The sequence below is a fragment of the Triticum urartu genome, chromosome 6 (assembly GCF_003073215.2).
Source record: "Triticum urartu cultivar G1812 chromosome 6, Tu2.1, whole genome shotgun sequence".
Taxonomy (NCBI): Eukaryota; Viridiplantae; Streptophyta; class Magnoliopsida; order Poales; family Poaceae; genus Triticum; species Triticum urartu.
Genome location: NC_053027.1, coordinates 223,861,125 through 223,884,202, shown reverse-complemented (window position 1 = coordinate 223,884,202; position 23,078 = coordinate 223,861,125).

The following is a 23,078-nucleotide window of genomic DNA, read 5'->3' as shown; positions in this document are numbered from 1 at the left end:
TTCTTTCTTTTTATTGCGTTTTTTAAAACGACAAAATTTTAAACCGGTTCACACTGTCTATTGACGGTACACGGTCCATTTTAATCCGGAGACTATTTGCTCGGTTTGATTTTTTGTTAACATCCTATTACGGAGTAACACGGTGTTTTTATAACCCGGCACAGTTTACATGGTAAACCGGCATCATATATATACAGGAGCTGCTATCTCCTCCAACAGTGTGGGTTTATAAAACTCCGCTTCAAGATTGGCCACGCCAACTTCACGTCCAACGATGGTAGGTATTATGTATCTCAAAATTTGGTCATATACTTAAAATTTTCGGATGTTTTGATTTCATGTATGCAGACATCATATTCCGCCTAACGGTACAACCGCGGTGGCACTTTAAGATTTTTATTGCAGAAAGTACTTTGGAAAGTTCATCACCCAAAGGAAGAGCAAGTTGAAGTAATTATGCACGAAGGCATATCAGCATCAAAAGTATCAGCTAGCCTATTACAAGGCAACACGGTGCCCACAATAAGATCATTGTTTTTCGCAAGGGAGAAGCAGTTTTAAACCGGCTTCCGGTTCAAGCTTGGTCACCAGCCCGGCCTGATGGTTGTGGGTCATTCTCGTGCCGCTTCAGCTTCAGTTTCTCTACCCAGCGGCTGGAAATCAACAGTTGTCCAGTCGATTCCCATTAATGCTTGAAAGACAGCTTCATCATGGATCAGCAACGACGGGTCAATATCGGGAGCGTAAGTATGCTTACGGATTGGAGGGATAAGATTTTCCGCTTCACGAATTGGTGCAGCTACTCGCTTGTTTTGATTGCCATATTGGGCTTGATAATGAGACAAGTCTGCTTCTTCAGCCAATTGACAAGCTAGCGGACGCACCTCCCGGTTTATTGCTCGCAGATCCGCTTCACTAAACTCTGACCCGTCTTCCTTCAAGCTGGGATAGCCCGGATTAAGGCATTGATCGCACTGCTTCAATAGTGTCAAAATCCGGCACCCAAGCTTTTGCCCGGATTAAGGCATTGATCGCACCGGTTCGAGCGGCAGATTTCTTTAGCTCTTCAATCTGGGCAGGAAGCACCGACAGTTTCATCAGAGTGTCCTGAATCAAAGTGGGCGTCGGCTTATTGTGGGATGCAGTACAGATGATTCGTTGTGCACCAGTGTACAGTTGTTTGATCAACGTGTAGGCGGCTTTTAGTTTCTTCCGCACATCTGACCCCAAGTGACCAATGCGTGTCCCTGAAATCTCACCAAGGGTTAACAAACCGGTAGCTCTGTAAGACGGCAGAATCAATTCAGAAGTCAAACCGGCTTACCAAAGATAGCAGTGGTCATAGCATGCACGTGCTGCTTTATGCTGGTCAGTTCATCCGCCACCGGTTTTAGTGTAGCCTCGGCATCTTCTGCTCGTTTGATTAAAGCGGATTTTTCAGTGGCCCAATCCACCCGCTTCTTCTTGAAGCTCTCCTTAAGCTATTCCATGGCGCTTAAAGCGCTGGTTAATTCCTCTTTTGCTTTGGAGGTTTCAGCTTGTTGGGATTTCATATTTTCTTGGAGATCGGCGACTTGGCTTTCTTTCGTCTTCAGCTCAGCCTGCATGCAGACAGTTATATGATTCAGCAAAACGGTACAAGGATTGAAGTACCAACCACACAACAAGTTATGCACTTGGCACTTGGGGGCTAATGCATATTCGATCTTCATCTTTCAATTGCTTACAAAGTCCCAAGATCAATACAAGTATTCAACTTGGCACATGGGGGCTAATGGCTATTTGCTCGTATATATTTTGATGCGGCGATCTCAATTACTTAAAGTCCCAGTTTAACTACGCTAAGTTGAACCGGCCCTTGGGGACTACATCAGCGAATTTCAAAGCATTAAGATTTATATTAGTAAGTCCCGGTTTGAAAGAAGATTACAAACCGGCCCTCGGGGGCTAGGAGCATCAACAAGAATTGAAATATACAAGCAGGAAAGAGCATATGGAAGTTACCTCATATTTATCTTTCATCATGTTAACCAGACCGGCTTCATAGTCACAACTGGTATACAGCCGGTTCAGGTAGCCGGAATGGATATCTTGGGCGTTCAGAGCAGCGTAAGTCGCCAGTTCAGCATTCCACTTGCCTTTGCCAAAGGCAGCAAATTCTTCCTTGGCAGTATGTTTGGACAAAGCAACAGGATTTCTTGGTTCTGTATGGCCAATGCCAGTAATGACAACCTCATCATCCTTGGCATCGCCGGTTTGCACTGGGGCTGTTGGCTTGTCAGTAGGCTTTGTCGGACCGGTGGATTTCTCAATCCGGATGGAGCTTGTGGGCTGATTGACAGGACTTGAGGTATCAATAGGTCTCTCTTCAGCAATAAGATCGTCGTCTTGCTGCGGTGGATCATTGGGTATATCCTCATGAATAGCCACTTCAAGATCTGGTGTTTTGCCCGGTTCAAGGACGGCATCCTCTTCGGCCGCTTTGTCCAGGCGAGCCTTCTTGCTTGGCCTAGGCTTGGCCCTGAAAGGAATAACAAAATCAAATACAGCATATGTTCCAAGGTGATGTACTGCAAATATTATGATAAGTATAGCTTACCCAAGCACCGTTTTGAGCGGTGGCAGCTGAGTAGCCGATGACTCGCTAGAGGATGAATGGGAAGTAACCTGGTAATCGGAGTCAGATGGATTAAGAGGTTGACGAAAGCAGCCCTCTTTAGGACAAGCACTGACAAGCAAATTAGAGACCTCTGAACGGCGTTTCTGAACCAGACTGTTCGGTAAACCGGCGGAGGTAACTACCTGGCCGCTGTGCCGGGTTGTGCGATGGGCTTCGTGCTGTTGGGTCTTCATAAGAAATTTGGGATCCAAATAAGCAAGAGGATGAGAAAATTTAACTTTCCAGTTTGCCTGACGGATTTTTAGTGAAGGCAAAGGTTCTGAATCGGAAGAGAGAATAATTACCTCTGCAGCATCAGCATGGCTGGCTTCGGCATCATCCTGACAAATATCATCATCAATAAGACGCATGAAAAATAAGCCAAGTGAGTCAAGCCCTACCTCAAGGTCCGGATTATCCACATCATCATCAGGGGCCAGATTAGAGGATGCAGTGGTTCTTTTCCTGTGGGCAGTCTTCTTCACAGCTTTAGTCTTTTGCCGGGTTGCTCTTTCTGATTTGTCTGGTTTTTCTGGTTTCTCCTACGGCAGTTTCTTGCTCCACAACGGATCATTGCCCTGGTTACACAGACACTGATATTAAACAATGACCAGATATATCAATAACAGATTCAGCAAAAAGAAAACTCAAACTCTTACAGCTGGCGGTTTGTTGGTGGCACAGAAGGGAAGCAGGCCGGTTTTAGCACAGATGTGTTCTGGTTCATTCAGCATGTTATTCACAGCCTCTGTGATTTCTTCATCGGCGAGCTGGATGTTAGCATGTCGCAGTGGGTCATCAACACTGCCAGTATACTCGCACATCAAACCGGAGCGCTGACTAAGGGGTAGTATGCTCCATGATATCCAACAACGAGCGAGATCAACCCCTGTTAAACCGTTGGCCATAAAGGCTCTGAGCTTGGACAGTTGAGGAGCGTATTTGCTTCTCTCTTTGGCAGTCAACCTTTGCGGAAAGGGGTGTGTATTGCTAAGCCGCTTCGGACGAAAGCCAGGCAAAGGATTTTCACCAGCAGGGGAGGTGTCTTTGCAATAGAACCATGTTTGATTCCACTCTTTGGGGTGGCTATGCAGCTTGGCATGAGGGTATGTGACCTCTTTCCTTTTCTGAATCGCCACACCGCCCAATATTGGAACCATCAGAAAACTCAGTATGGCGGTTTAGATGGAAACAGTCTCTGAACAACTCCACTGTGGGCTCCTCTTGAAAGAACGCCTCACAGAGCACTTGGAAGTGACACATGTTGGTAACAGAGTTGGGACAAGTGTCTTGTGGGTGGAGTTGAAAATCGGCTAAAACGTCCCGGTAAAATTTAGAACCGGGCGGCTTAAAGCCCCGGGCTAAGTGATCTACGAAAACGACGACCTCTCCTTCTTGAGGTGTGGGAGGGCATTCTTTTCCAGGAGCCCTCCAATGGATGGTATCTTTGCTGCCTAAGGCGCCGATCAGGACTAAATCGTCCAGTTGAGCCTCTGTGACGCGAGAAGGAACCCAATTGCACTCATATACTTGCTTGGCCATGATGAAATCTACAAGGTAGATGATCCCGGTTCAAAAATACATTGATTAAGGTACATTGGTATGTGCAATGTTAAACCGGAGACAGATCTATCTAAACCGGAGTTTTATGAAGCAACAACATCTGGCGGTTCAACAAGGGGACTAATGGTATATACCGGTTTGGCAATTTTTTCTACAAAGTTAAATCGCCTGGTCTAAACATTGAAGCAGATGAGTAAGTTTACAGAAACAGATTTCATAAGACTTCTCTACAGCGACGGATTTGAAGCAAGTTCAGAAAATAAGGAAAAAATTCAAGGTTCAAAAAAGAACAGTACTGAATCAATGGGCAGAGATACATATAGATCTATGGTGTTGAGGCATGAAACTGAAGGCGGATGCTAAAAGCTACCGCTACACAGAGTAAGGATTCACAGATGCATCTAGGAGTTATCGTATGAACACGAAACAGGCGATGAACACTAGAAGAACATGAAATCCTAGAGCAGATCTGTGTTGAAAAGAACAGAAGACTTACTAGAGATGAGAAAGACGCGGAAGGTTGCCGCGGTGCTCTGGTGCGCCCAGGTTGATGCAGCGGCCAAGGTTGATGCAGAGGTTGACGGTGCCGACGGAGCTCCGAAGCTGGGCGACGCGAGGAAGACGAAGCACAAGGGCACGGAGGGGAAAAACAAATTACCCTTCGGTCCTATTTATAAGGCAAGGGACAGGAGTCAGGCGCGAAAATCAAGGGACCGTGGGTTTGGAAACGAAGATGTCGCCTTAATTGTCGCAGACCTATTAAGGTCCTTTATAACAGGTGACGTCACGCCGGTTTACAACGACCAGAAAAGATGACATCACGGCGGTTCAACAAACTACAAGAAGATATTGAAGATGAAGATTTTTGCTAAAGGATTGACATGAACATGTTCAAATCAATCTGGGGCCTAATGTTGGGGATATCACTACTGGGCGTAAACCGGCCTATCTGGGCCGGGTTAACTTCGTCAGTAGTTAAGTATGTTAAAGCCCAAGAAGGCAGATGAGGGTTCAAGGCCCATAATCGGTTTAAGGCCTGTAGCCGTAAACCGGCATTGGTATTTAACTTGTATTGTAAGTTAGGAATAAGTAGAGACCAAACCAGACACATCTATGAGCCAGTATTGGGAATCTGTGAACCGACGGGCGTCACCCATGTATATAAGGGGACGACCCGGCGGCGGTTTAAGGACAACAGACAACAACTCGAGACATAGGCGAAGCTTGTTTGCTCCCTGGTCATCGAAACCCCATCAATTCCATCACAACTAGACGTAGGCTTTTACCTTCATTGAAGGGGCCGAACTAGTATAAACTCTCTTGCGTCCCTGTGTCCGCTTTAACCCCTTCAAGCTAACCCGTCGCGATGGCTCCACGACTAAGTCCTTTCTCTAGGACATCTGCCATGACAAAACCACGACAGTAACCCCGGGATCTCCTAGGACAACATTGGTAAATCCCCGGGTGTCCGGGCAAGTCCACTGGTATATCCCCAGGGTGCCCCAACCAATCCACCCAGATGTGTATTAAAGTAGCCACCTTAAGTTAAACCTTAGTTAACAATAATCTCTCACATCTTTCATGAATTCTCTCAAACCAATCCATGTCTATGAGCATAGCATAGAAGTATGAGCATAATGTAAAAGTAACTCCAAAAGCGTGAATGCAGGACAATAGGTTCCTACCTCATCAACTACTTCCCAATACCTCCACATGTTATCAATCCTACTCATGCAATGTTTGAGGGTTGAAACTAATGCATAAAAACTGGGTAACCAAAGAATATGATCAAAGTGTGAACTTGCCTTGTACCGATGATGAAGATGATTTGCACTCATAACTCCTGATAGTTCTACTCGTCACACTCCGGTCAATCTATCATGAGCAAGCAATAGTAACCACACATAAGCAATCACTCCAAAGATCAGAAAGAACGAAGAAAAACAATTCGGAAAACATCTAAACCAAGAAAATAACTGTTGCAACAATTTTTTTTCAATAGTACCAAAATTAAGTGAATTTGGCCTTATCAGAAAGTTTAGGTCAAGAGCTTCGATTTGCAAAAAGAATCAACTCAAACGAAGTTATAAAACTCAAGTTACGAACAAAAGAAGATTCAAAACAAATCTTTTTGAATTCAAATTTTAAAACTTTCAAAAACATGTTCAAGTTATTTTACTGGATAGGGGAGATCATAACTAAGAAGTGGGCATTGGTTTCGTTGGACTTGGACAAACAGGTAAGAAGTTGTGACCGTTTGAAGATCAAGGACTAATCTGTAAATAAAATATTCATGGATGGGTCACTGGCCAAAATTAAAAAGAAAAAGAAAAAAATCTATCTAGTGAACACTCATTTGCTAAACCTAACTAGCGAACTCATTCATTACAGAAACTAACATTGCGAACATTTATTAATTAAAGAAAATGTGATGAGGACATGACTACCTTGGATACGACAAAAAATATTGCATACATGTAAATTTGTGAGGTGATTTCTAATGCAAACTATGCAATAATTTATTTATGTCATCCAGAACAAAAATACTTCACACACTTTTGTGTTTTGTCTAATTGCATGTGTATGGGACATTTGTACAATCCACATATGAAGATAAGGGAAAAGAAGAAGTTTAGGTTCTGTTCAAAAAGTCCTCTCACGTCACTTTTGGGCCAACAGAAGAGAGAGTCCAAGTCTCTCACGTTCTGCATTCAGATTCGGACTGCACAGACATACCTGACTCAAAATGTCAACAACTTTTTATACAGGCTCCGAATTGGGTGATTCTTTTTTTGTTGGAAAGTAGATTTCATGCTCTTTCCAACCCAATTGGAATCACCTTCAAATTCGTCTGGAGCATTGAGTTATCGACAAAACAGTATGACGCTGCAGTAGAATCTGAGTCAAGCAACAAGTCCAAAGGTGTTGCACCACCTACACTTTGGCCCATGAGCCTTGTATGACCTAGGCTTAGTTTTAGGCTGCCTTGGGACGTCCTTCCACCTCCTTGGCCGCCACCCCTTGCGCCTATATAAGTAGATCCATCTAGTAGCTTTTTCCTTAGGGATTTGTTTAGTTAAAAGTTAGCCATTGCAACTTCGTGTACTTTGTTTGTGTCCAACGACCAGACCAAGACCGCTTACTGATCCCCACCTTTATCAATACTTCATCTATAATCGCAATATACAGATTGTATTATCATATTCTTGCTTGTTCATTGATTGCCTGCAGGAATAGACCTTCGTGGTCAGGCTGATCGTGCTTCCAGCATTGTCGGTAACCTCGGGAGATTGGTTTAGCGATTGCTAAGGCGCAATGTCGTGCACGTTTGTAGTCGGATCATCAAAGTCGACTCCACACCAAATCGATAGTTACCATCTCATCGAAATATCGGGACACCCTCGCCTCTATCAAAACGTTTCGTGGAAAAAAACAAAACGATCTGGATTGTTGGATCTAGATCCGACGGTGAGGGAGGCAGCGGTTACCGCGGCGATCGCCGGAGTTCGGGAAGATGGCGGCGGCGGCTTCGGACGGGGACGGGGCAGTGGCTTCGGGGCTCAGCGACACCGGCGGAGTAGACGGGGTGGGGCGGCTCGGCGAGGCGTGTCTGGAGGTGGGGTCGACGGCGGAGAGAGCGAGTCGGGCGACGGCGGCGGCGAGATGCGGGAGAGAGAGAGAGAGAGAGGGCGGCGGGGCTCCGACTTATATGGGGGGAGTCGGCGTTCGGTGCGTGGAGGAGGGGGCAAGAGATGAGAAATCTGGCGGCGGCACGAGTCGCCAGCGACGGCGGCTTCGCTCGGGACTCTGTCCCGAGCCGGAGAAGGGGGCGGTGGCGCGGCGCTGGGCCGGCTGGGTCGCGGCCTGGCGAACTGGGCCGGCCCGGGCCGGTCGGTCCTATCTTTTTTTTGAAAGACATTTTTCCAGACAAAGAAAAATAATAAAAACAAAATAAATAAGAACATTAGATAGGCATATAATATATCAAAATTTTCAGAAAAAGATTTCCTAGAACTGGAACATTTTTCTACGTCAAATAAAATCAACAAAAATTTAAATAAAACAAAGAGTGCTACAGCTACAATAAAACCTAGTAAAAATCATTTTTAGAAAATACCAAAATACTTTCAAATTTATTTCTCTCCAATTTTATGATGTAGGGAATCATTTTACCCTATTTTCCATATATTTTATTTTTGGAGAAAAATAATTTGAATAAAACCCAAATAACTCCAAATTGAAAATAATCCCCAAAGGGACTCTAAATTTGATTCTTTGATACTCCCAACTCATATTTCATATGTTTTGAAGAAGTCATTTTATCTTCTCTCATGAAAATCATTGAGTTGCTTAGAGTTTCTGAATTTGAAATATTTCCAAATAGAATTCAAATATTTTCAAAAACCCTTTTTCATTTAATTAAATGGAAGAAGTCATATAATCTTCTCTCTAGGGTTTTGTATTTGAAAATAATTTGAATTCATGGAGATCATAAATGCAAAATGAAAGTTTAGGAAAGTCCTTTTATTCCCTCTCATTTAACTTTCAAAAAGTTTTCGAATTTCACTCAATTTCACACAATCAATCACACAACAATCAAACAAACAATCAATCTATTTATTTATTATAACATTCCAAAATTTAGAATTTTGGGATGTTACAAACCTACCACCCTTAAAATGAATCTCGTCCTCGAGATTCGGAGAGGCTAGATAGAAATAGGTTAGGTTTGGGGGGTCTTCTCAAAATCCATCGATTGTCATAGGGGGTCTGGGGTGCTACCACGCTTAGAAGCATTGTTACAGTTCGACCAAAAACTCATATACTGCATCCTTTATTGTCGGCAGGGTCGGTCTTCTCAGATTCTCGGGAAAATTCCTTCTCTGGGATCTTCTAGTAGTGGCATAACCTTTACCTCAATTCTTGTGTCCTTTTATCTTGGTACGGTTCTTCTATGATCGGGTCTTCTTAGCTGACGGGTCTGGCGCCAATACTAAACAACTATCGATATCTCATGGTAGTCATCAATTTATGGTTTCTCCTGCAGGAAATGGGTCTGGGCTTCATTCTCACCGTATGACATACGATTGGCAACAACTGCCTTGTACAAGGGAAAATACTTATGCCATTCTAGGGTTTAAACAAGGTTTTGATCGTCGTCTCTCTACTATAGGCAAGTCACTCAGATTTACCATCCCATATAGCAAGGCGAATAATAAGAGTAAGTCGGTATGGTGATCAATCCATCCCGCACCCAAATCATTACCTTGTATACGGTTTAGCGAATCTATCATTCTAACACTCGGTCATCCTCACAAGCATTGCAGAATTTTCTCTTGTCCATGAACTAGGTTCAGATAAATCCATTGATTCTACAAGCCAAACAAACATCTATCATTCCTTCACATCTCTCAGATTTTACATCAACTCCTATAAGGTCTTTAGTTGCTAAAATCGTAGCTTCTTCCAGGGTTTTTCCTTCAGCAAGAGTGTGCTTGCTTCTTGGCAAGTCCCGGGGCCTGTGGGTTATGGCCCATCTCATCACTTGCAAACCTTGAAATCATCATCGGGCAACTGATCATTATTCCAACATCCAGCTTCCTATCATTCTTAAATCCGTCCAATTGTATTGTCTCTCTTCCTTCTATTGGTACCAAACTAAGACATGATTACTCAGACTCATCATGGAGTTACGGTTGCTCCATATTACCAACATTATACCTCCTTTATATTCCAATGGTACTTCATCCTTTCATACTCTTGGGGTATCCCACATATCGAGACAAAACTCGTACTTATTTTGTCCGAAGTCCACTTCGTGGAATATCATTATCTTTTCCAAGGGTCAAGGGTCCTCACAGGGTACTATCATCCTTGAAATGCACAAATTCTTCCATAGACCATATTTCTCATATCCTCGAAAATGGTCAAAATCTTCCTTCATAGAGGCACTGCTCATAAAATCCAAATAAGTACCAACAAAGCTAACTTTATTGATTCTCCAATGACTACAATCTCTTGCATTTCCATTACATGCCTCAACTCATCGCCTCAATATAAAGGAAAATGTTCTCACTACTACTATATACTTCTCACAAACACAACTAATTATCACAAGTCTCCTTCTCATTGGGACAATCTCTGGAAAAGTGCCGTACTTCATTACAACGGAAACATATTACTTTTGACAAGTCTCAAGGTTTCCTTTTTGGGCAACCGCTGAAGTAGTGCCCTAACTTCTTGCACCTGAAACAAGTGATATGACTCAGATCCTTCTTTGTAGAAATTTGGTTGTTCCTAGAATCCAATCTATTTCTCTTCCTGGACTTTTCCGTGCCAACTAGGGCTTCTATTTCCTATGGGTCATACTCTACTTCCACTGTCGGGAATTCTACTATGTCCCCATTCAGACAACTCTGGGAGATGTGTCCTTCTTCCCCACATGAATAGCAAGACTTGGTGCAAGGTCTAATTGGTTCTTCTTTAGGTCTGTCCTCCACCTCTTCCTCCATCATCGCTTCTTTCTTCTGATGTACAGTTCTTTCTAACATGGGGTAAATGTGACACTGAGCAGGGTAGTGGGTAGTTCCTTCACACAAGAAACAAGTAATCTGCCTAGTTTGGCATTCTTCAGTCGAGTGACTTTATTCACAATTAGGGAATTCATCCTTGTGTTCCTTATGGGTGTGTCCTATTTCTCCACAAAGCTTGCAGGCACAGGGTTCCTTCATATCATTTCCATAAGGCTTCAATTTCTGGGACACAGGCCGAGACTTTTGCAGAGTTAACTTAAATTATTTCCAAGTGGTTACTCCCTTCCATACATTCATGGTTTGGTACATCCTCCACCAAGTAGCAGAACCTCTTTCAAAGCACTGAAGAGCATGCTGGGTCATATCCTTTCCGACTATAGGGTTATTCTTCATGTGATCCTCCATGTTCTGAATCCATCGGTCCGTCTCCAATTGACTTATTGGTCCAGGAAACATGAGTTCTTCTCCATTCATCCTCTATTGGGTCCACGGGTTTTGGGGTGAGATAAGATAGACAGAGAGGGATACACACAATACAAGCAATAGTTTTGAAAAGACAGATTTTATTTGTGTCTGTCGAAAAACATCAAACAAATGACAGCTCACAAACGTCGCATCTAACATAGGTATATAATAGGGGTTTGGTCTTATAAAGGTCAATATATCTTCAAAGTCATCAAAATCTTCATGTCTTGTTCATGCCTCCAATGGGTTCTTCCGATCATGCTTGTCTTTCTCAAGTCCTTTCTCCAGATCATCTCTGTTGACGCGAAGTGTCTCGTGACGTCCTTTAACATTTATGGAGTTGCGTCCCAAATTTCTGGATTTCAACATCCTTGGCACAAACCATGATCCTACTGTCCTTCAGTTCCTGACGAATCTCTGCTATCTCGAGGTTTTGCTCCTCCAGCTTGGCTACTTTCAGCTTCTGGGTCCCGTGTTCTCCACGAACTGCTTTCTTGTCAAAATACGGCTTCCTGAAGGTCCATCTTAAAACTCTTGATGTAATACTCTAGATCCTGGTGATACGCCGGCTAAGGCTAAATCTGCATCCTTTGCTGACAAATGCTCCATTAGCCTTCTACTATCCAATCATTCTAAAGAAACGTATGTTTAACTCAGCATGGTGACCATAGCATCAGTGGCGATGACATCATGGATAACCGTGTTTCTGCTCTTGTCATTGCCATGAGCTATCATTCCATAATTGATATCTCCTGCCTTAGGGTTTTCTTGAGCAAAACTTTGAGTCTTTAACTCTCCATGTTCCGATCTCTCTCCGACACCTTGATCTCGGGTATTGACAGCTTCAATAGTGTGACAAGTTCCATAAGGGTAGCTTTCCTAGGTCATACAAATCTGGAAATTCTACAAAGCCTTCAAATTCTCCTAGTCTTCGGAGTCATCAACCGTTGTAGTTTCCATTATTATAATGCTCCGTAAAATCCACTTCATTCAGAAGTGGTCTTTGTTGTCCGATATCTTGTACTTCTTGAAGTGGTCTCATCAGTCGAATCATCGTGTGGTCAAGAGGGGAAAGGGGTATAGTCTCACTAAAAGGAAATATTTGACAAAGATCAGAAAAGAGGAGAGGTAAAAGATCCTTTTGAAAATGAAGTTGTAGAGAAAATCTTTCCTATGAGCTTGCCAGTTTCTAGGGGTCACGTCCTATAGTCAACATGTGCTCTGATACCATCTTGTAGCGACCGGGCCTCAGACGGTCAAGTCTCTGTGCTTAAGTGTCATCCTTGGATCTGTAACAGAGGTACTCAAGGATTTATAACAGAGGTAAATCACATGTACAAAGTAACATAAATACTATTACCTCAATCCAAGTAGCAGAAGTAACAACAAGGTTGGGGATTCCCAGCAACACCAACGGCAAAGTTGAGTGTAGAAATCGTAACCCTAACGTATCACTTACTTGTCGTAAGAAATCCTGCAAAATGAGATGTTGCAGCCACAAAGGGTCAGTACATTGAATGTACTGGAAAATTCACACCATAGGACAATGAGGAAATAATAGCTATCACTACATGTATATTTGGCTGGTGGAGGCTCTATGGTTATTTTTGTAGAAAAGCTAATTTTTTCCTACAACAAATGAATATATTTTATTTAACTACCAAGTTGGTTTAAAACATTGAGAATGGTAACCCCATCTCAATCCCAAATTAAAATAATCATCAACCCAACAAATTAATTAGATTAGAGTGATGAGATCAACACGATAATTCAAGAACCAGATACTCAAGATGTCCATAACCGGTGACATGACTAGCCATTATTAGTTTGAACACTCTGCAGAGGTTTGCGCACTTTTCCCCACAAGACTCGATCTCCTCCTTTGGATTTCTCGCACTACATGGTGTTTGAGAAACGGATGACTGAGACACAGTTTTTTAGAAGCATTAACTCTAACCCCGGGTAGACCATACCAACCTACATCACCTACATCTTCTAGCCAACCACTGGAAGAGGTCATGCAACTTACTCAACTATGCTAGAGCCCATAATAGCTTGTGGCTGCACACTAAATTTTCTAGCATGAATAATCTTATGATCCCTTTGAGCCTGGGTGGAAAACCATAGGATGATCACACGGTAACCCTGGGATCTCCTAGGACAACACTGGTAAATCCGTAGGGTGCCCCAACCAATCCACTCAGATGTGTATTAAAGTAGCCACCTTAAGTTAAACCTTAGTTAACAATAATCTCTCACATCTTTCATGAATTGTCTCAAACCAATCCACATCTACGAGCATAGCATAGCAGTATGAGCATAACATAAAAGTAACTCCCAAGGTTTGAATGCAGGACAATAGGTTCCTACCTCATCAACTACTTCCCAATACCCCCACATGTTATCAATCCTACTCATGCAATGTTTGAGGGTTGAAACTAATGCACAAAAAACTGGGTAATGAAAGAATATGATCAAAGTGTGAACTTTCCTTGTACTGATGATGAAGATGGTTCGCACTCATAACTCCTGATAGTTCTACTCGACACACTCCGGTCAATCTATCGCGAGCAAGCAATAGTAACCACACATAAGCAATCACTCCAAAGATTGGAAAGAACAAAGAAAAACAATTCGGAAAACATCTAAACCAAGCAAATAACTCTTGCAACATAAAACAATTTCTAACAGTACCAAATTAAGTGAATTTGGCCTTAACAGAAAGTTGAGGTCAAGAGCTTTGATTTGCAAAAAGAATCAACTCAAATGGAGTTATAAAACTCAAGTTACGAACAAAAGAAGATTCAAAACAAATCTGTTTGAATTCAAATTTTAAAACTTTCAGAAACATGTTCAATTTATTTTACTAGGTAGGGGAGATCTTAACGAAGAAGTGGGCGTTGGTTTCGTTAGATTTGGACAAACGGGTAAAAAGTTGTGACCGTTTGAAGATCATGGACTAATTTGTAAATAAAATATTCATGTATGGGTCCCTGGCCAAAATTAAAAAGAAAAAGAAAAATATCTATATAATGAATGCTTGTTTTCTAAACCTAACCAGCGAACTCCTTCATTACAGAAACTAACGTTGCAGACGTTTACTAATTAAAGAAAACTTTTCGTGGAAAAAAACAAAACGATCTGGATCGTTGGATCCAGATCCGACAGCAAGGGAGGCGGCGGTTACTGCAGCGATCGCCGGAGTTCGGGAAGACGGCGGCGGCGGCTTCAGACAGGGACGGGGTGATGGCTCCGGGGCTCGGCGACACCGGCGGAGTAGACAGGGTGGGGCGGCTCGGCGAGGCGCGTCTGGAGGTGGAGTCGGTGGCGGGCGGCGGCAGCGGCAGCTTTCGACGGCGGCGGTGGTGGCTTAGATGCGGCGAGATGCGGGAGGGAGAGAGAGAGAGGGAGGCGGGGCTCCGACTTATATGGGGGGGGGTCGGCCTTGGGTGCGTGGAGGAGGGGGCAAGAGAGGAGAAGTCCGGCGGCGGCACGAGTCGCCAGCGACGGCGGTTTCGCTCGGGACTCTGTCCTGAGCCGGAGATGGGGGCGGTGGCGCGGCGCTGGGCCGGCTGGCCCGCGGCCTGGCGAACTGGGCCGGCCCGGTCCGGTCGGTCCTATTTTTTTTATGAAAGACATTTTTCTAGACAAAGAAAAAAATAAGAACATTATATAGGCATATAATATATCAAAATTTTCAGAAAAAGATTTCCTACAACTGGAACATTTTTCTAATGTCAAATCAAATCAACAAAAATTTCAATGAAACAAAGAGTGCTACATCTACAATAAAACCTAGTAAAAATCATTTTTAAAAAATACCAAAATACTTTCAAATTTATTTCTCTCCAATTTTATGATGTAGGGAAGCATTTTACCCTATTTTTCATATATTTTATTTTTGGAGAAAAATAATTTGAATAAAACCCAAATAACTCCAAATTGAAAATAATCCCCAAAGGGACTCTAAATTTGATTCTTTGAAACTCCCAACTCATATTTCATATGTTTTGAAGAAGTCATTTGATCTTCTCTCATGAAAATCATTGAGTTGCTTAGAGTTTCTGAATTTGAAATATTTCCAAATAGAATTCAAATATTTTCAAAAACCCTTTTTTATTTAATTAAACGGAAGAAGTCATATCATCTTCTCTCTAGGGCTTTGTATTTGAAAATAATTTGAATTCATGGAGATCATAAATGCAAAATGAAAGTTTGGGAAAGTCCTTTTATTCCCTCTCATTTAACTTTCAAAAAGTTTTCCAATGTCACTCGATTTCACACAATCAAACAAACAATCAATATATTTATTTATTATAACATTCCAAAATTTAGAATTTTGGGATGTTACACCTAAAGCGCCAGTACTACCACGGTGAACCCCAACTCCGCCAGTTAGTACGCCTATTCCTGTGGAGGAAGCACAACCAACCAGTCATAGTTTAGCATCTATCACATTTGATGTTGTTAAATCCTATGTGCGTATCTTCCCATCATGGAAATATTATATTGAAGATGAAGGAAAATGCTAGTTGTAGGTGTTTGTCCAGGAGTTATGTGTAAGTAATGTTATTCATGGCAGTTACTTTGCTTTGTCCCATACATTCTACCTCAATGATGGTTATAATACAACAAATTTTCCCATTTTTTTCTATTGAGAAGGACCAATTTGGAAACTCAGGATGAGGTAACATGTGCCAATACCTCTGCTATCTTCAAGAATGCTTGGTGACAGTATTCGAATTGCCTGAATAAAATGTACTTCACTGGCAAAGAAACTCATCAAATTCCCCTACGTTCTCCTGAGACACATTTGCTGGATGATGACTGGGAACGCCTTGGTCTGTACTGGTCCCGAACCAACAATGTGGTAAGGTCTATGAGCTCATTTTCTATTTTTAAGTACTATATTCTTGAGTTTTACTGTACTCTATTCATGTAGAACAAGTGCTTAAACCTGAATAACAAATGTTCTCGTTTAAGATTCCATTGCTATCGTACATACTACTTTGCTCTTGTATCACTGTATTTACTCATACAAACTTATTTTTAAATTAAAGGATCCAACCGAAACTCCAATGGCACAATCGGTATGTTTACACACGTTTCTTTAACAGGTTTACTCTTATAAATAGCTCTGTTGATTTCAATCTCAATTGTGTATACAGTTGACTTCTCATATCATGCACATTACTAGCATCACAACAGAGCCAATAGTGTTGTTGTACATGTAGACCTGTGGTACCCATCTGAAATCTTGTTGTGCCGTGTAGTTTCCCACGCTTTGTATTCTTTCAGTGCTGCTTTGTCTTGAACTGATATGATTTGAACCGTGTCTCTATTTTCATTTGGCAAGACAATGCAGTGACTATAGGACATAGATATATGTTTGTCCGATGCTTTTATTATGTACTACTAGGCAATAGAAGACTTGGTAGTTTAATCCTGTCCACCTTACTAATGAACTGGTTCACCGAAATGAGTTTCATATACTAGTACATGCTAAACCTGTTATGTGTATGCTTGTTTCTTCTTTTAGAATGCTGGAAGAATATTGGGGAAGAGTGCCTTATTAAGCAATGCTAAAGGAAGTAATGCAGATAAGGTTCAAGATAGTGAGACATCCTTGTTGGTCTCCAACAAAGTTGATAAAACAGCTAAAGAAAACTATCTTGAAGACAGTGAGACAACCCCAAAGTCCTGTCTTGGTTTAGTGTTCGAGTTACTGGCCACTATCGCTTGCACAAGCTATTCAAACTCACTGTCTAAATCAGTTCAGTTTCTTGAGTCCCAGCTACAAGCTAAAAGACATTGAGCAGCTGTGCTGCGACAAGAAGCCGAAGGAATGCGGAAGTGCTTGGAGCATTCAAATGCATACTTTCTAGTGCAACAACAAGCGTTGGAGGATTTTAGCGCCAAACAGGACATAGCTAATAAGATTGCTAATCTTATTGCCAGCATGGTGGATACCCAAGATAGTGTTTCTGGAGCTCTTCTGAAGTTGTTTCAGCTACAGACTTGTTTTGCACTGGTGGCCAATTTAGACGGCCAGTGTATGTAATATGCTCCTTTGTTCCCTATATTTGCACTGGTGGCGAACTTTGATGCCCAGTGGATGTAATATGTGTAATAGCCGTAATAGCCAAGTGTTAGTTGCTTGCTTATTTATTTCCCTATTGTCTTGTTTAGTTGTTTCCTTGTAGTCATTGTAGTTATTTTCCGCGTTTTTCTAGTGGCCACAATAACCATGGCAACACACGAACTGTTGTGACCATGGTCCTGCTACCTGCTGTAGTGACCATGACCCTCCACGTGCTGTACGATCCATGGGCCTTCTATGGGCCATAGGATCCATGGGCCTTCTACGGGCCGTAGGATCCATGGGCCTGCTACGAGCCTTGTATGAGCCGTATAATCATTTCGTAAACCATGGGCCGTACTATTCGTGGACCAATAAAGGAGCGCAAAATGGGCCGTAAACGGGCTAGAGTGTAAATAGTTTGTTTTATGGCCCAACCATAACGGGCCGTTAATAGGCCGTATTTGATGATGCTATGAAAACAGCCCAACTAGTTAACGGGCCACAAACAGGCCAACTGTCACCACAGGCTGAATTTGGCCCACAAGCGGAACATGCCAGTAACGGACCGTAAGTAATCGAATTCTAGGAATGAGCCCAAGAATAAATGGGCCCTTAGAAGGCCAAAAGTTAACACGGGCTGGAAACGTCCGACGGACTAATGGTCCGTTAATGGGTATAAAGCGATACGCTGTTCATTACGGGCCATTTCACCACGGGCCGTTAATGGGCCATGAGTTACAAAGGGCCTCATATGGGCCGAAAGACGTCATGGGCCATACATGTGCCGAAAGTTACAACGAGCTGGAATCATATTGGATAGCCCAGATGACACTACTGGGCCTAATTCGGATAAGCCATAACCGGTCGTGACTCAGCGGGCTGTAAATGGGATATATGCGAACATACCGTTAACAGGCTTTCCGTGGGCCGGCCCGCTACCTTTTAACCAAGTCAAACAGGTCGGCCTTTTCACCGGAATGGGCCTCTGTTGGGCCGTGCCATCTGTCAACGTATCATAGGCGCCTTCTGTCCAATGAGTGGATGACATATGTCGCAACGGTGATCCGACACGTGGTTCCTCTGGCCATTCAGAATTTTACACATAGAAAATCCCACTGGTTCCTCTTGTTATCGGATCAAAACCGGAACCCGATAGCTTAACGGTGACCCGTTACGGTGGATGCCACATGTCGGTTACCCTTGACGAAAGCAATTCTATGGCGCGTGATTTATTGTCATGGAAGTGGACACTACCGTGATGATAATTTTGGTAATGTCATGGAAATCTTCTACGACATCACAGGTATGACTATCTTGATTCTGTCATAAAATCGTCATGGATATACATGCATGACAAAAAATGTGACCTACTATGACAAACACGTATCATCACGGAAGTGGGTTTTTTGTAGTGGCGGGGCACGCCCATAACAGCGAGACTGAACGGCCGGGGATTGTGCCACTGAACTTCCTGCATGCGGCTCACAAACAAATAACCATAATATGTGAACAGCTCACGTAATATGTATTGTACCACTATTTTTTTCGTTCTCATGAACAAATAACCATAGACTAACAAGAGAATGTATTACTGGACGGTAGGCATTTTCTTCTCAAAACCACTTTGGTTTTCTTTTTCTTTTTCTTCACTTCTGCTCTGCTTTTCTTTTTTCCTTTGCTTTATGAAGTACCCCATCAGAAAAGTTGAACTTTAGATTTTACCCATCTCCACATCTACTGAAACTAAGGGAGCTCCTGTTGAAACATGTACGATGAACTGAAAAGGCATATACAAGGTGAACCGGAAAAGCTTCTGAGAAAAAAATGAACCAACTTTTTGTTGTTTTTCTAGTTACTAAACTACTTATTACCATAACAGCGGCTGAACTGCTGCTGCACATGTATATAGGAAGGTTACTGGTACCAAAAAATTAGGACAGTAAACAACATTATAAATCGAATTCCTGAATGTTCAGTACAAGTGGTACAAGATGACGATGGCTGATGACTATGTCTATAGAACTGAAGCAAGGAATAGATGAACTAATGAACTATAATACATATGCAAAACAATATTATCATACGTTCAGAATCCCATGATAACCTTATTTTCGACAACACATGCACAATCAGATAGCAAAGTAAAATTGCATTAATATTTCAAGCAGCATGCAAGAGAGAACACTCACCATCTAGGGCTTGGTTGAGTGAACTGAAGTCCATAAAAGTTTTGGACGTTTTGTTTGGAGATGGTTGCATGAGAACAATGGTGTGGGGTGTGCCTTCTTGCCAGAAAACAAAGCATATAAATATGCATACGAAAAAGCAGCATTTCCTCAGTGTGCTATGATGGAGGCATCGCCGCTGGCAATACTTGGCGCATAGGAGAACCTGCACTGCTAGATTTGTCGAGAGAGGACTGAGGGCAGCATGTTCCCTTGGCTTTTTTTTTCTGGAGTAGTCGCTCTCGGTGAGTGAAAATGCACAGGGAGCAAGACCAACCATTAACATGATTAGTTAAGATCCTCAATCTGAATAACCATGCCTATTCTTTGGTTAACACCTAAAGTACAGATCACGCATGAAAAATGCTCTAAGCATTGTAAGCTATAGCAATTAGCAAGCAAGACGGCAGCTACAAATGCACATGAACACAACAAAACTAGTAGTCCAGTGCACTAATACATTTTAGCAAATACATGCCGTGCACTCAGGCCACACATGGGAGCTGGGGGCGTGACACAAATAGCGTGAGCACAACAGTGGCGAACGGCCTAAGGCAGCAGGGTTGGATTGCCTCGACGCAGTGTGACGGAACGAGCCCCCGCCACTTGCAGCTGGTGGGGGCGCGAGATGCAGCGGGAGAAGCCATCGTTTCCCAGGGGTTGGGGATCGAAGGGTTGGGTCGGAGGCGGCGGGGTTTGGCGGTACACGGGCCGGCGGGGTGGGGCGAGGTGCGGGGCTGGCGGGGTGTGGCGGCGCTTGTGGCTAGCGAGGTGGGGCAGCGCGCATGGCCGGCGGGGTGGGGTGGCGCGCGTGGCCAGTGGGGTGGGGCGGCGCACGTCCATTTTAGAAACGAAATGCCCATTTTAAATAGGAATCTTGCTCATTGGAGGATTTTCTCTTGGGTCGTGATGAATATGCCTCTATTGCAATTTCACTGCCTGAGTTGTTCGACCTAAACTTCCCCGAGTGCTAGGTTGAACTTCCGGGAACGTTGCCCAAATGGGGCTTGCGATACACCGTTGGAAAGCTATGTACACGAGTATCATGACCCAAGTTAAAATTTTGGCAAAATGTAAGCAGTTTAAGAGTAGTTTTGAAAACCATTTTTCTTCTTACAAAAATCGTGAATCATATTTTCGATCGCATTTCTAAACCATTTATCAGAATGAGACAAATAATATGGCGTTGGCAAGCTGCTGCAAAACCGCTCCTTCCACATGTTAAAAGTTTTCTCTAATTCCCTATGGTTAAAGAGTAATTTGGAAAATCATAAAATTTCGCAAACCGAATAGCCGAGTTTGTATTTTCGATGCCATTTCTAAATGGCTAATCCAATTGAGGCAAATGATATGGCATTGGAAAGCGTATGAAAATGCGCTACTTTTTCATGTTGAAAGTTTTTTTCTAGTTTTGAACGGTTTAAAAGTAATTTAGAAAACGATACAAGTTCCACTGAGTTCGTATTTTCGAGCTAATTTTTAACCATACATCTGAATGCAGCAAATGATATGGCGTTGGAAAGCTTGAGGAAATGCAAAACTTTTTGGTATATATTGTTTCTCCCAATTCTTTACAGTTTTAAGTAAATTCCAAAAATGGCTAAAAACATATTTTCGCCGTAATTTCTACAAACTTTATCAGAATGGGACAAATAATATACAAATGAAAAGCTACGGAAAATGCTAAACTTTTTCATGTTTATGGTTTTATCTGATTCCTAGCCGTTTTCAAGTAAGTTCGAAAATGGCAAGATCATTCATTCTACCTTTATCGCAAAACAGATTCTTCAATAATGTACCACGTGAAGAACTTGAACTTCTTGGCATGTCTACTTGAACTTCACTCTGTTTTTTCACGTACTTTTTTTGCTCGTAGCTCTTCATCCACTCACCGGAATTGAGCAGGTGATATACTAATAGAAAGCTGTTGTAAATACGCAATTTTCCTGTGTTTATCATTTTTTTCATACTCGCGATGATTTTAGAAGTTTTTCATCTGAAATTCATTCAATGTAGTAGGTGAACTTCCTGCTATTTTCATGTTGAACTTCTGTGATGTATTTTCATTTGTAATTTTCTTATCCATTCGTTAGTGTTACACAAATGATATTACTTTTGTACAAACCTCACTCACAATAATTTTTACTTTCTCTGACGCAGGACTTGAACTTATAAAAAAAAATAGACCTTGCCTTTTAATTCATTTTTCTCATATTAAACACACACCATGTAGTACATGAACTTTTTCCATTTTTATAATTTCAATTTTATTTTATTTTTGAAATAAAATTGCTCCCAAATAATAACTGAACTTCTTTGTGGATTGAGAGAACTATTTTAAAACACAAAAAACAATTTCTTTTTTGTGTTTTCGAACATGGAAATACAAGGTAAACTTCTCTCGCAAGAATTTTTGAACTTCCCCGGACATAGCACTTGAACATCTTTCAACAAACCTTTTAATCTTTTATTTTTCTATACTTTTATTCTCACCTGAAATGCATTCCTTGCAGTACTTGAACTTCTCGTTGTTTTCACTATGAACTTTTGTCACATATTTGTGTATACGTCGAATTACACGCAATTGAAGGTCGGACGTCATTTTTGGCCATTTTAAAACATGTAATTGGAGGTTGGACGTCCCGCAATATAAATCCTGAACCATGCACGGAGGTGCACGTGAATTTCTTGCAACAAATCTGAGTTTTTTATATACTTCGAACTTCTCTATTATTTTAGTTTCAACTTCTTAGTCATATTCTTAGAAAGGAAATATGTTTTTAAATAAGCATCAAACATTTTTTTGTAAATTGAACTTCATAGTTTTATTTTTCTTAGAAACGGTAATAGTTTGAGTTTCCCATATACATCGAACTACTTCTCTATTTTAATTTGAACTTCATCATTTTTATTCTTTAGAAACGGTAAAAAAATTGTTTATATTTTTATAGCTTTGTACAAAAGTAATATTCTTCTTTGGGGCGTAAACACGAACACTTGTGGTGCACACGAGCTGGCTAAAAACTATGAATCTATATTCATTGTGTGTGTGCACAACACGCATGTGCACTGGTTTATGCATGCACACCACACGCACACACCACTAGTACAATGCAGGCACTCACCACTAGCACATAGACATAAAAGAACTATAAGCAGCCACACACTTTTAAATGAAAATATAATACGTAATAAAAGAACTACCAAGTTCATGTACTACATTGTGTGTGTTTTTTGCGCCTGCATATACAGTTGAACTTCAGACATGAAAATCACTTAGAGAATAGGAATCGATGATATGATCTGGATACTATACAACTACAGGGAACAACATTGACCAATTCCACCAGAACACGCATGTGTAGATTTTAGCACTACAAACCGCTATACTAATCCCTCCTTGCATCGGCTACAATCGACTCGGCTTCCATCGGGGTGTCGTCAGGGTTAACAACTCACTATCCTTGGCTCCTTGCCGTCGAGGTTGGTAGTCGCAGACAAGGTGGCCAATGCACTCAACCACTGCCGGACCGTGCATGCGGAATTTTCTG